This window comes from Ursus arctos, unplaced genomic scaffold (genome assembly GCF_023065955.2).
Source record: "Ursus arctos isolate Adak ecotype North America unplaced genomic scaffold, UrsArc2.0 scaffold_37, whole genome shotgun sequence".
NCBI lineage: Eukaryota > Metazoa > Chordata > Mammalia > Carnivora > Ursidae > Ursus > Ursus arctos.
Window position 1 is genome coordinate 19,149,795 of NW_026623053.1, and position 14,839 is coordinate 19,164,633.

A 14,839-nucleotide genomic window follows, 5' to 3' on the forward strand; every position below is an offset into this window, starting at 1 on the left:
CATTCTTTTAAAAAAGTAAAATAGGTGCCCTATTTATTTAAGAGTGTATAGGAAAGAAAGTCAAAGATGGAGGAAAATTTAGATTCTATGTTTTCCATATCAGCCCTCTAAATTACATTATTCTAATGAACAGATTATCAAAAACATTATATTCTAAAGCTCATATGGTTTTCTAACCAGAAGATGACAAGTTTCCACAAAACCTGCTAGAAGAAAATGCTTAACAGTGCATAACAAAAACATTTTCCTAAAACTGGGTACTTCTGTTTTAGACAGGTAATTTTTTTTATTGTTCAAATATAGGAGCACCTGTGGCACAATAAATAAAATGCTTGCTAAGTGGTGTTCCCTATGTTTTATGCCATTTGACTTCCTTTGCAGTAACTTAATTCAGAATATTTTTAACATTCCAACATTCCGACTTAGGAGAGCACTTTAAACTCTAATTTGAGACATGCAATTTTAATATAATCACTTAAATTTCTTAGCGGGGGGAGAAGGATGCTGCTCTCATGAGGGCCCAGTATCAAGAGACATCTCCATCTTGTTATTCTCCATCTAGAATGCCAGCTTTTCTACCCAGGCAACACTTCTGTCTCACATTCTCAAACTGTAACAGTGATTAGTGAAGGAAAGAAATTGTAAAATTTAAAGTTCTGAGAGGATAGAGAGTTTAAAGTGCTATGTGGGAGGCCAAAAGATTTGTAGGAGAGATGAAAGATATCAAGAACTAAAGTATTATGAAGGTAGGGTGCCAAAAAGCCAAGAGTGATGCTGAAGTTGCTAAGAATGACAATAGGATGAGGAACTGATTCTAAAATGTAACTAAGGGAAGAAAAGATATTGTTTGAAAAAAGCATACTGAATATAATAATTTTAATTTTAGAAACTTTTTCAAATAGATTTTGTTAATAAAAGTTACAGAAAGTGAAGCTTAGCAAATCCAGGTATTTCTCTTCCTTAGCAGCTTTTTATTTTCTTTAAAATAAGAATGTTATATATTAAATATATCTCAGTTTAAAAAAAAGAAAAATTAAACTCTGTATTCCCTATCAGAATCTCAGAGACAACTAGAGAATTACATGCTAATCAAAAGCGAACACAGATTTTTCAAAGGTTGATAAGGGATAAAGAGGAATCCTAAGATAACTAAACTTGTTTATAAAAGATGACCTTCAAGGTAAATACAGAAGCCAGATTCAAGAAAAACAGCATGAGTTTTCAAGAAAAAGTGGGTGTTAAAAAATAATGATAAAACAAAGGTCTGGAATAGTCAGAGGACAGTTAGATGCCAACCTCAGTTTTCTCTCCTCTGGGAGAGAAATCCAGTTTTTAGCAACAGCTTCCATGCTACAGATGTGAAAATAAACTCCAGGACTATGCAATCCCTCCCATTATTTCTACGGAACAAAAAGCAAATGAAGTTTTCCATTTTTGCATGTATAATCAAATCTATATAATCTAAAATGTATCATCAAAAAATTTTTTTAATTAAAATTTTAAAAAATAACACAATGCATCACCAAAAAGCATTAAAATACCTATTAAAATACTAGACCAATCAGGGTTTTTCATCTGAACCACAAAAACACCAAAAATGTTTTGACTATTTTCTCAATTCTCCAAAAATGGTTAAGTAACTAGTACTTAGGTATTCGGCATACATTTTCTCAACTGATGAAGTGAGTCTGTCACCTGGAAAATAACTGACAGTAGTTATTAACAAAGATAAAATTTGAGCTTTCAAGCAAATATAAAAAAAAAAGTTTTAAGATTTTACTTTTTATTTGACAAAGACAGAGAGAGTGTACAAGCAGGGGGAGCCACAGACAGAGGGAGAGGGAAAAGCAGGCTCCCTGCTGAGCAAGAAGTCTGTTGTGGGGCTCAGTCCCAGGACCCTGAGATCGTGATCTGAGCCAAAGGCAGACGCTTAACCCACTGAGCCATCCAGATGCCCCACAAATACCAAAATTTTTGAAAATCTGTGTCCTGTGCTTCACAGCTAGCTAATACGTAAAGATTTTTCTGATAAGATCGGTGGTGATATTAATGTGAATTTTCTATTGTATAATGAAACATGTCAACATTTGGAAAATATACTTTATTCAGTGGAGCAAAATCTCCCAAATGATCAATTAATGATATTACAAATCATGCATGGATAAAGATCCATTCAAAGTGCAGGACAGACCAATGAAGTTTAACGCAATAGAGCAAAAAGTTCATTTCTAAGATTTCAGACTTCTCACTGCTCTTAACCCTTGATTTCTGAATTAAAACTGTCAAGTTGTAGTAGTGTAGTATCAAAGAAGAATATGCACAATTATCTGGAAAAGGTATTAAAATATCCTCCTTTTTCCAACTACATATCTATGTGAGGCCAGACTTCTTTCATACAATTCAAGTAAAATAACATATCATGATAGACAATGCAGAAGTAGATATGAAAATCCACCTGTCTTCTATTAATGTGGGGTTTTCAGGGGTTTTGGGTGTTTTTTTTTTTGGATCCTCAATAATTTTAAGAGTCCAAAGGGGTCCTAAGAACCAAGGTCTTAGGACATTAGGGCTTGATTCAATCAAAGAGCCTCATAGAGAAAGGCTCTATGAGACTTAGCATAAAGACATTTACACACAATAGCCAGGTTTAAGTTTCTACAAGTAACAAGGCTGGACTGTAACATCCTTACTTTTTATGACATTCTAAATATCACATGTCTGATATTTGAGCACAATTACCCTCCTTCTCCTCGCTGCTCTAAGATCATATTTGTTCACTAAATCACATCTATTTTATTTTGTACATTCTCACTTCTTGGCAGTATTTTGAAAAAGTCCCACCTATTTCTTCTTAACTGGTCCAATTACATGGCTATGCACAACACCTCCCCTACTTCCCTCACCTTTCCAAGGTTGGAACTGCTCAATTTTAAAATCACTAATTCTAGTACAAACCTTTCCACGCTGGGCCTCATATCCAACAATGGCACATCTGAAATAAATTCCTTTTACAAACTAGCTTTTTATAAAATGTCATTATTTGATCGGCACTCTGTCCGCTAATCTTATGTTAAAACCAAATGATTCAGACACTGTATTAGGATGGAGATTTAAAATATTAATCATAATATTTTTTCAAGTTGTACAAAACACAAAAAAAACTATGCTAAAGAAATGTCTCATTTCCCAGCACAACTTATAATCAGTGGGACTTACTTCAGTTAAATAATTTCTCATGGTATAACTAAAAGCAAAGAGGCAAAGCAAAACATTATGTTTCTTTAACCTAGCATATCATGCTCACATGTAATACATGCCCACAGTAATTTTAAAAGCTTTTCCTATTCAATAATTGGGAGTTTGCAATATTCCAATTTTTGCACTTTGATAGATCCTAAGTGAAAATATCCTAAATTGCAAGAAAAATTTGAGCTTCTTCCGATCAGATGTATTTAACAACTAAGTGTGCCTCTCTACTTTTCAGTTGTAAAATCCTCAGTGAAGTGTTTTCAACTGCTTTTCATGCCTAACTTTATGATCTTGAACAAATAGCTTAAACTCTCTGATCCTCAATTTCTCATCAGTAAGAGGAGGGGTTGAGGCTAGAAAACTACAAAGCTGCTTCTAACTAAAATTCTATGAGTCAAATAAAAATGGTCGGACTTCCAAAACGATGTTAATTAGACTACTGGAAAAGAGAGAGAAAGAAGACTTCACGTTTATATTTAAATCCATGCTTAAATCTAAAACTTCTTTTAACCAAGTTAATTTGGCTAGTTATACACGGCTTTGCGGGGTGGAGGTTGAGGAAATTCACGGGAATTCAACATACACCAGAGATTACACGTCGATTTTGCTTTTCCTTTCCCACCAAAACGGGAAAACGCTAGCACAACAAAAAGATGGGTCCGATCTGAAAACGGCACTCTACTCGTAATCGAGGCCTAAGGCGTTAGCTTGACCTGCCACTTAATTCTCCTTATCCCCTTTGACTCCCAAGGCCGAACTACCGATGACGAAGTCACCTGGGTTCAAAGTCTAGGGCACTTCAGATCAGGCAAGGTACGAACCAAGAAGCTCAAGTGTCCAGAAGCGGTGACAAACTGAGGAAGGCAGATCGCCCGGGAAGCGGGGGTGGGTGCTGGGCGAGATGCTGAACTGCCGTTTTTCACCCGACTCCCAGCTTTCGCACCTTATCCTGGGAAGCTTGGTGAGGGGCCGGGCCAGTAGGCCCCGGAAAAACGAAGCAGAGTGGTAGGTGAGACGGTGAAGGGGTCAGGATTCAAAGGTGCCGCCGCCGGCGCGCCCGCCTGCTCCGGAGTACCAAGAGGGCAGAGTCAGCACCACCCCAGAGACCCCCGCCTGCCGGCCCACAGCCACATAGCTTCCCCTCCCCCGCTTTCCGCTGAGCGCCCGCGGCCCCTCCGGGGAGCCGGGGGGAGGCAGCCCCAAAGTCAGTCCTTACCCCCAAACGAGATCCGCACCGGTCGCAGCGACCGCCTTGCAAAATCCGTCCTGTCCGCCGACCTGGAACAACCGTGGCACTGCAATCAGGGCCGGCTCCGCCCCGCCCCCGGCCTCCGCGCAAAACCCCGCTGGGCCAACATGGCTGGTGCCGCCTCTGCCACGTCAAGGGGTGGAGGGGCGGGGCGACCGCGCCAGAGAACTGAAGGCGAGAGTGCGGGACCCGGCGGAGTGGAGTGGGGATAGGGCAGGAGGAGGAGAGAGGGGAGGGGAAGGGGCGTGGACGGAGCCGGGGCGGGGCTACCGGGTGAGGGAACTAATGGGGAGGGCGCGGCACTCGGGCGGAGCCGGGGGCGGGAGGCGGGGGACGAGGAGGAAAGAGGGGAGGGAAGAGGCGGCGACTGAGCCTGGGGCGGGGCAACCGAGACAAACCTGGCTGGGGACCACTAGAGGGGAGAGGGACCCTGGGGGAATTGCAGGGCCTTAACCCTTTCCCGGGAGCCACAGCAGATCCCACTTCCTGAGGGCCGCAGGGGACGGTGGGAACTTCTGTCGCCATTCAGACTCCTCAACTCTGGGCGGTAGGCGTCGGGTAGGACATCCTCTCCTGGAGGGCCCTGGTTGATTCCTAGAACCACAAAACCACATCTGCCCTAAAAAAAACACAGTGAAAAGTTCGTTTTTTTCACGTAGTGCAACAAATATTTCCTGAGCACTACTATGTGCCAGGTGCAGTAACAATGCCGGTGATATGACATAGGCAAAACAGGCCAAAATCCCTGGCCTGTACATTGGATTTTTTTATTCCTAGACAGTCCACCTCTTTCCTCCTACACAGCATCTGCCATCCCTCCTCCTCACTACAATCTCTGGCGATTAATCTTAATGTGTTTTCTGCTTCTCTTTCCAAGGAAAGAGCTGAGCAAAATGGGAGAGACAGAAACAGGTTGGAAAGACAAAATTCGGTGTAGGCCTGCAAATAAAGTGAGCCCAGGATGCTACCTTAATGAGGATTCTTGACTGAAAGCACAGCAAGAAAACAGCTGTGGGCAATGGTAAAAAGGTGGAATAAGGACATTCGCAAAAAGAAGTAAGATCCAAGAATGAGTAGCGTAAATAGACATAGACAAGAGGATCCATGGGAAACCTGGAATTCGGTGAGGAATAAACCAAAGTATAGCACCTTTGATAATTTCATTCATTTCGTGGTCCCCAGAAATGCATCTTTGCCTTTCAGCTCAATGAAACCTAAGAAGTCATAATCCCTTGTTTTTAGCTGAACAAAGGCCTTTGTTCCCTATTACAATGAAATAGATGTTAGGATGGGCAATAAATTTATTTATATCTGTCTTTGTATACTGTAAGATGAAGGAGTTAGCTTAACCCTCAGATAGAGCATCAAGATCTACTGGACCCAACTTTAGGTTTCTGCGGTTTTCTTTTTTTGGAGTTCTATATGTAAGAACCCATATTTCATGACTTTTATTCTTTCTTAGAGGTCTTCCAAAGAACAGAGAAAATCATTTTTTAAAAAATAGAATAAAACTTATTCTATTTGTACTTGCCTTATGGATCCATTGGACTCTCATAAATCTGGAATATATCATGGGACCTCAGTGATCTTATTTTTCTATATCTTGAAACAGTCTGCTAATTCATCAACTATGGAATTATTTACTCATCAATTATTCAAGCTCTTCTTAAAAAAAAACTAAAATAGGGGTGCCTAGATGGCTCAGGCAGTTAAGGATCTGCCTTTGGCTCAGGTCATGATCCCAGAGTCCTGGGATCAAGCCCCGAATCGGGCTCTCTGCTCTGCCGGGAGCTAGTTTCTCCTTCTCCTGCTCCCCTTGCTTATGCTCTTTCTCTCTCTGTCAAATAAATAAATAATCTTTTAAAAATTAAATTAAATTAAAAAGACTACAATAATAAGAAAATGGAAGAACAATAAAATTACCAAAGATGATACAATAGTGAAGTAGGTCATCACGATTGCATTTTCTTCTTGCAATGCCCAAAGTACTGCAGCATTTTTCAAGATCTTTGTACTATGCTTTTAGTTTTCAATAAATATAGGTAAGAATTCAGAATTTGGAAGATGAATGCAGAGATACAGAGAACAGCAATCTACATCCTGATGATGATAGTGAAATCTTAAACTGGGAATCTTTAGATTACTATCTCCTAGAAGAATTTCTCAAACTCAAGTATCAATGAGTTAATATTATTTCTTTTTTTGTTTGTTAGGTGTTTTAATTTAAATATTTAAATTTTAGTTAATTAACATATAGCACAATATCGGTTTCAGGAATAAAAGTCAGTGATGCATGACTTATATACAACACCTAGTGCTCATCACAAGTTCCCTCTTTTTTTTTTTTTAAAGATTTTATTTATTTATTTGACAGAGAGACAGCCAGCGAGAGAGGGAACAGAAGCAGAGGAAGTGGGAAAGGAAGAAGCAGGCTCCCAGCGGAGGAGCCCGATGTGGGGCTCGACCCCAGGACTCTGGGATCACCCCTGAGCCGAAGGGAGACACTTAACAACTGAGCCACCCAGGCACCCCTACAAGTGCCCTCTTTAATACCCATCACTCACCTAGCCCATCCCGCACCCATCTCCCTCCATCAACCCTCTGTTCTCCATCATTAAGAGTCTCTTATGGATTGTTTCCCTCCTTTTTTCTAAGTTAATATTATTTCTAAGGACAAAAAAGAAATACTTTTTAAAGATTTTATTTATTTGAGAGAAACTGAGCAAGAGAGAGAGAGCAGGGGCAGAGGCAGAGGGAGAGGGAGAAGCAGACTCCCTGAGACATGGGGTTCAATCCCAGGAGCCTAGGATCATGACCTGAGCTGAAGGTAGACGCTTAACTGACTGAGCCACCCAGGTGCCCCGAAATATGTTATTTTTATCCAGTTATTCATTCAAAGGAATAACTTGATATGTGCTCTCAACAAAATGAGACTGTCCAGATTATTATTGCAAAATATTGTGTAATCAAGTTATTCTTGACAGTATTCTTTCACCTTTTATCATGTTTATATGGATAAATTTACTTGATATGATTCTTAAGTAGACAAATGCTAATAATGGCAGTCGTGAATACTAAGATGATAGGAAGGAAATAGATAACTTAGAAATTAAAAATTCTGGGGCGCCTGGGTGGCACAGCGGTTAAGCGTCTGCCTTCGGCTCAGGGCGTGATCCCGGCGTTATGGGATCGAGCCCCACATCAGGCTCCTCTGCTGGGAGCCTGCCTTCTTCCTCTCCCACTCCCCCTGCTTGTGTTCCCTCTCTCGCTGGCTGTCTCTATCTCTGTCGAATAAATAAATAAAATCTTTAAAAAAAAAAAAAAAAGAAATTAAAAATTCTTTGGGTTAGGGTGCCTGGGTGGCTCAGTCAATTGAGTGTCCGATTCTTGATTTCAGCTCAGGTTGTGATTGTGGGGTCATGGGATCAAGCCCTGTTGGGATCCCCACTCAGCAGGGAGTCCACTTGAGGATTCTCTCACTCTTCCCTTTGTCCCTCCCCCCACTTGCATGCTCTCGCTCTCTCTCTCTAAAATAAATAAATAAAATCTTTTTAAAAATTTTAGGGGCACCTGGGTGGTTCAGTCGGTTAAGTGTCTGCCTTCTGCTCAGGTCATGATCCCAGGATCCTGGGATTGAGTCCCACATCGGGCTCCTTGCTCAGCGGAGAGCCTGCTTCTCTCTCCACTTCTGCCCCTTCCCCTGCTTGTGCTCTCTCTCTCTCTGTCAAAATAAATAAATAAAATCTTTTTAAAAAATAAGTAAATAAATAATTTTAAAAATTAAAAAAAATTAATTCTTTGGGTTGCTTATTTATAAAACTAAAATACAAAAGTTTTGCAATTAGGGAGCAAAAAAGATGGCTGTCCTCTTTTCAATGAGCCTTTAAAGTTCTCAGAAAACTCTTCAGTCCTGTGTTTTGATGATATAAAAGCATGAAGAACCAGAAGTAACAATTAGCTAGGATATAGTAGTGATGCATTTGAGATCTGCAATCACTATTTACAAGATGGGTATGTTATAGACTCATGCATCACAGTTGCATTCAGAGGACATTGCCCATTTTGGATATGTCTTCAAAACCAGGAAAATACGGAATAAAAATCGGGATCGGCTATATTTAGATACTTATTTAGATTTCCAATAAAGTCATTTTCCATTATGCCTTTACTATTTTTATAAAAGCTTACTCTTTTTATAACAGCTTTGAATATCACTTTACTCTAGTTTGTATAAATAACTCATGAAATGATATAAAGATATAAAAATTAAAGAGTCCATTGGACTCAGATTATAAATAGTAAAGACTATTTTTCTTGGTGTACTGAAAGTTAAGAGGTTTTGATTTGAGGAAGAGAAAAATAGAGAGAGAATGGAAAATATCTTGAGCTCCCGGGAAAGGAGAGTTGGACTAGGAACTGGAGAAAGGGAAGACTCTCCTGAAACAACCTTCTCTGGCTTTCTAACTTAATCTATAGACATCCCTGGCCCAAGGCATTTGAGATTAATCTGTGAATCTGAAGGATATTTGTTAAACATTTACCAATATGCAATTGACTATAATTGTTGGCTTTCATTACACCACCTTGTACAGATCCTGGCACAAAATAATTGTTCCTTAAATGTTCATGAATGAGCAGCAGCTCTTTCTGCTCACAGGTTCTGTCCCCATGCTTTAATGAAACCACCATTTTTCACCATAAGAAAAAAAAAAGTTTCACGAATGAGCATGAAAACCTAAACAATCATAAATTATTATTATTATTATTATTATTATTATTATGGACACCTGGCTGGCACAGTTAAGCATCTGACTATTGATTTCAGCTCAGGTCACGATCTCAGGGTCGTGAGATCAAGCTCTGCAATGTTGGGCTCTGCACTCAGCAACCGGATCTTGCTTGAGACTCTTTCTCCCTCTCCCTCTGCCCCCTGCCTCAAATAAATAAGTAAATGAATAAATCTTTTTTAAAATTATTACTATCATCATTTTTAAGTTTTGACATTGACTATAAAAATATAAAATCTGATATAAGCTCCCCCCCAAATTCTTTATTTTCTTTATTTTTAAAAATTTTAATTCCAGTATAGTTAATATACAGTGTTATATTAGTTTCAGTTGTATGATATAGTGATTCAACAATTCTATACAATACTCAGTGCTCATCACAGTAAGTGTACTCTTAATCCCCTTCACCTATTTCACCCATCCCCCCACCTACCACTCCTCTGGTAACCCTCTGTTTGTTTTCTTTAGTTAAGAGTCTTTTTTTTTTGGTTTGTCTCTTTTTCTCTTTTTTTGTCTTAAATTCATATGAATGAAATATGAGTAAATCATATGAGTGAAACATGAATGAAATGAGTGAAATCATGGTATTTGTCTTTCTCTGATTGACTTATTTCACTTAACATTGTACTCTCTAGATCCATCCATTTTGTTGCAAATGGCAAGATTTTATTCTTTTTTATGGCTGAGTAACATCCCATTGTGTGTGCGCATGTATATATATATGTGTGTGTATATATATGTGTGTGTATATAAGTGTATGTATATATATGTGTGTATATACACACACACACACATATATACGTCTTCTTTACCCATTCTTCTTTACCCATTCATCTATCAATGGACACCTGGATTGCTTCCATAATTTGGCTATCACAAAAATTGCTGCAATAAACAAAATTCTTTTTTTAAAAGCCAATACTCTAAGATCATTACTTTTTCAAACTGGCATTTTTTTTAAAGATTTTATTTATTTGACCAAGACAGAGATAGCCAGCGAGAGAGGGAACACAAGCAGGGGTAGTGGGAGAGGAAGAAGCAGGCTTCCAGCGGAGCATGGAGCCTGATGCGGGGCTCGATCCCAGGGACCTGGGATCACGCCCTGAGCCGAAGGCAGACGCTTAACGACTGAGCCACCCAGGTGCCCTGAACTGGCATTTTTCAAAATGCCAGAGAATACTGAAAAGAGAGGGGGGCAGACAGCCTCTTTGCTGTCCTGCCTGCCGCTCCCTTGCCGTGTATTCAATAAACTTCTATCTTCTTTTAAAAAAGGTGGGGGGGCTTCTGGGTGGCTCAGTCGGTTAAGCGGCTGCCTTCGGCTCGGCTCAGGTCATGATCCAGAGTCCTGGTATGGAGCCCCATGTTGTGTTCCCCGCTCAGTGGGGAGACTGCTTCTCCCTCTGCCCTGCTTGTGCTCTCTCTGTCTCTCTCTGTCTCTCTCTCAAATAAATAAATAAATAAAATCTTTTTTAAAAATTAAAATAAAAAAGGGGGGGGCGCCTGGGTGGCACAGTCAGTTAAGCATCCAACTCTTGATTTCAGCTCAGGTTGTGATCTCAAGGTCATAAGATCAATTCCTGCATCGGGTTCTGCACTCAGCAGGGGGTCTGCTTGAGATTGTATCTCTCCCTCTCTCTCTGCCCCTCCAGCACCTCTCTCTAAAATAAATAAATAAATTTTTTAAAAAAGGAGAAAGAGGGAGAGGTGCTATAGTCAAATGAAGTCTGAAAACACCAGTTAGATTATTAAAATAGGTCTTTTGACTTGTCAGGGGTTGTAATATGCTAATACTCATTGTGAATCTTTAAGCACAGGATTTAAATACATTTCCCAAAGTTATTTGACCTTGGAAATTTTTTTCCAAGCACTATCTGGAATCAAGTATTCTGAACACCCTACGACTTTGTTTTCAGTCGTTAATTACTTTAAATACTAGTTAATGTGTAACCACCAGTATGTTCCTGCCTACTTCTGAACCCACAGATGTTTCTCAACCGAAGATTCCATAACTTTGAAGAGAGTCAAGGGACATATAATAATGTAAATTCCTTGATATTTTATATGGTCACCACCAGATGGAGCTTTCCCCAGTCCTTTTTCTTTTCGGAGTAATCCATTTTCCAGTATAAATCAAGTGCCTGCAATTTTTTCCAACTTGAATTCTCTTCCATTTGTTCAGACGGTGATATTACATGGCACCCACCAACTACTTTTGTAGTACTCACTAGGAAAAGCAATACTCAGATTGTTCTAACTTTGAATTTTCAGCATCAATAGTGTGTCAAATCCATATATATAGGGAATTATGCGTCTGGGGCTCTAGTCTGTGCACACAATTACTACAATCACATTAAATACAGTAATAACAAATAAAGCTAATTTAGAAATTACACATGAGAGTTACAGAATTCTAAATTCAAGTAGACCTTTCTGATCTTTTGGTCTAATCCCTATAAAGGACAGTGAATGTAAAGATAAGAGAGGTTAAATACCATATCCAAGGTCAAGGTGCTGATGCCCATTTAAAACCTGTAACACTGAGTTTTCATTTCATGCCTGTTTTTCCCTTTAAATGCTGACAAGACTTGCCTTTAAACTTTCTAGCTCTTGTTCAAACATCAAATGTTTCTATTCCACAGAGTGACCCATCAGTATTATATTCCAACAACACTTCATCCTGCCATTCTGATCAACTCCAGAATGATTACTAAGAGTTTATTTAATCAAACTAAACAAATGAAATCCTTTGATCTACTCTTAAACCATTTATAGTAACCCAAAGAAACAAATCATAGTTATCTACTGACAGATTTGGTTTTTATTTTATTCTCTTAAGTAGGTTCCATGCTCAACATGGAGCTCAAACTCACAACCCTGAGATCAAGAGTCGCATGCTCTACCAACTGAACCAGCGAGGTGCCCCTTTTTTTGATCTAATATTTATTTGATTTGTAAAGAACATAAAAATTATTAAAACTCATGTAGCAAAGAGGGGAACTTCTCTACTTTATTTTTTTTAAGATTTTATTTATTTATTTGACAGAGAGAGACAGCCAGCGAGAGAAGGAACACAGGCAGGGGAGTGGGAGAGGAAGAAGCAGGCTCCCAGCAGAGGAGCCTGATGTGGGGCTTGATCCCAGGACTCTGGGATCACGCCCTGAGTCAAAGGCAGACGCTTAACGACTGAGCCACCCAGGTGCCCCCAGAACTTCTCTACTTTAAAAGGAAGGAACTAGGCATGTCTGGATGGCTCAGTCGGTTAAGTGTTTGCCTTCAGCTCAGGTCATGACCTCAGGGTCCTGGGATAGAGCCCCATGTTAGGCTCCCTGCTCAGCAGGGAGTCTGTTTCTCTCCCTCCCTCTGCCTTTCCACCCCTCTCGTGCTCTCTCTCTCACTCACTCTCTCTCAAATAAATAAAATCTTTGAAAGGAAGGAACTAGATTTGTGTTTTTATTTTTTTTTAAGATTTTACTTATTTATTTGACAGAGACAGTGAGAGAGAGAGAGAGGGAACACAAGCAGGAGGAGTGGGAGAGGGAGAAGCAGGCTTCCCGCTGAGCAGGGAGCCTGATGTGGGGCTCGATCCCAGGATCCCAGGATCATCATGACCTGAGGTGAAGGCAGACACCTAACGACTGACCCACCCAGGCGCCCTGTGTTTTTACTTTAAAAGAGGAGTAGGGGCGCCTGGGTGGCGCAGTCGTTAAGCGGCTGCCTTCGGCTCAGGGCGTGATCCCAGAGTCCTGGGATCGAGCCCCACATCAGGCTTCTCCGCTGGGAGCCTGCTTCTTCCTCTCCCACTCCCCCTGCTGTGTTCCCTCTCTCGCTGGCTGTCTCTCTCTGTTAAACAAATAAATAAAATCTTTAAAAAAAAAAAAAAAATAAATAAATAAATAAATAAATAAATAAATAAATAAATAAAAGAGGAGTAAAGGGGAGCCTGGGTAGCGCAGTGATTAAGCATCTGCCTTCGGCTCAGGGCGTGATCCCAGCATTCTGGGTTTGAGCCCCACATCAGGCTCTTCCACTAAGAGCCTGCTTCTTCCTCTCTCACGCCCCCTGCTTGTGTTCCCTCTCTTGTTGGCTGTCTCTCTCTGTCAAATAAATAAATAAATAAATAAATAAATAAATAAATAAAAGAGGAGTAAAGTTTTGGTTTTGTTTCATGTTCTATAATTAAACTAGTCCTTGCCTTGATTTTCAGATATCAAGTCAGCTTTGTAGTTTTCCTTGTGGATATGGACCCCAAAGTTGGAGGACAGCATTCTCAAAGAGACAGAGAGATAGAGACATAGAGACAGAGAGATTAAAGAGACTGCTCATGCCCAGAGGGTGGGTGCCAGGGTGTCTGCTTTTGGCCCAGGTCATGATCTTGGGGTCCTAGGATTGAGCCCCACACAGGGCTCCCTGATCAGTGGGGAGTCTGTTTTTCCCTTTTTCTCTCCCTCTACCCTTCCCCACTGCTTGTGTTCTATCTCTCTCTCAAATAAATAAATAAATAAAATCTTAAAAAAAAAAAAAAGACTAGAATCTCCTTGTATCTATCGTTTCATTGCCTCTCTCTACTCTATGACCAGTAGGTCATAAAGGCTCTATTTAGCTACTTATTTTTATTGAGCTGTATCTTGTAAAGCATAGTGATTTACAGCAATGGCTCATTAAGTCTGACCACCTAGGACAGAATCTCAACTCCATCCACTTCCTAGTTATGTGACCTATGTATGTCAGGTAACTTTTTCTGAGCCATAGTTTCTTCATCTGAAAGTGAAGATATAGTAACCTACCACTTGGGATAACAATACATTGTAAGGATTAAATGAAATAATCTATATAAAATGTTTAGGTCTGAGAAAGAAAAGCAGTTTCTAAGGGCCTGAAATTGGGGCAGGCTCTATCAACTGTGCCTAGCTGTTGTTAGGAGCTGTCCTGGCACTCACAGCAAAGGCCATGTGGTTCTCCTGTAGACTATAAACCATTTCACAGCATACAACATCAGACAAGGCCACTTAGTGTCCCTGAAGGATCAAGACAAAACCAAGACAACTCTGTATTAGTGTCTGAATCAGACAAATCAAGAAGGTTGTTTAAGCCATAAAATGACCAATTACCTCCCTAACCTGACTATTTTGAGCGACTGCTCCTTCTTTACCAATTATACCATGAGCTTCCCTTTTTCCTTCTAACTTCTATATAAGAATTATTAAGAGGGGCACCTGGATGGCTCAGTCGGTTAAGCGTCTGGAAAAGCTCCAGTCATGATCCCAGGGTCCTGGGATGGAGCCCCGAGTCGGGCTCCCTGCTCAGCAGGGGCATCTGCTTCTCCCACTCCCTCTCCCTCTGCCCCTGCTCCTGTGTGCTCTCTCTCTCTCTCCCTCCCTCTCTCAAATAAATAAATAAAATCTTTTAAAAAAAAAGAATTATTAAGATACCTAATCACAGAATTTGTGCTCAGATGAGCGAGAGAAAGAATTCAGCTGCTAGATGTCAAAATAGGCAATTAAAGCAACAATGAGCCAAAACAGAATTAACGGAGAAGCCTCTAATCACTCACTAT

At 40.2% G+C, this 14,839-nt stretch overlaps 1 protein-coding gene across 7 annotated transcripts in view; it reads right to left on the bottom strand.

Annotated features, from left to right (window-relative positions):
* SEC23A (SEC23 homolog A, COPII coat complex component) overlaps positions 1 to 14,839 on the bottom strand; it is a 70,635-nt gene that overhangs the window by 51,722 nt on the left and 4,074 nt on the right. For 6 of the 7 annotated variants that reach the window (XM_048220127.2, XM_057306348.1, XM_026513630.4 and 3 more), the window contains 2 exons: positions 4,897 to 5,117; positions 4,466 to 4,527 (listed from right to left, as the gene is read on the bottom strand). The gene's annotated coding sequence lies outside the window, so the exon portion shown is untranslated. Of the gene's footprint in view, positions 1 to 1,296; positions 1,396 to 4,465; positions 4,528 to 4,896; positions 5,118 to 14,839 lie in introns of those variants that run through there. The other variant, XM_048220170.2, reaches the window with a different exon arrangement.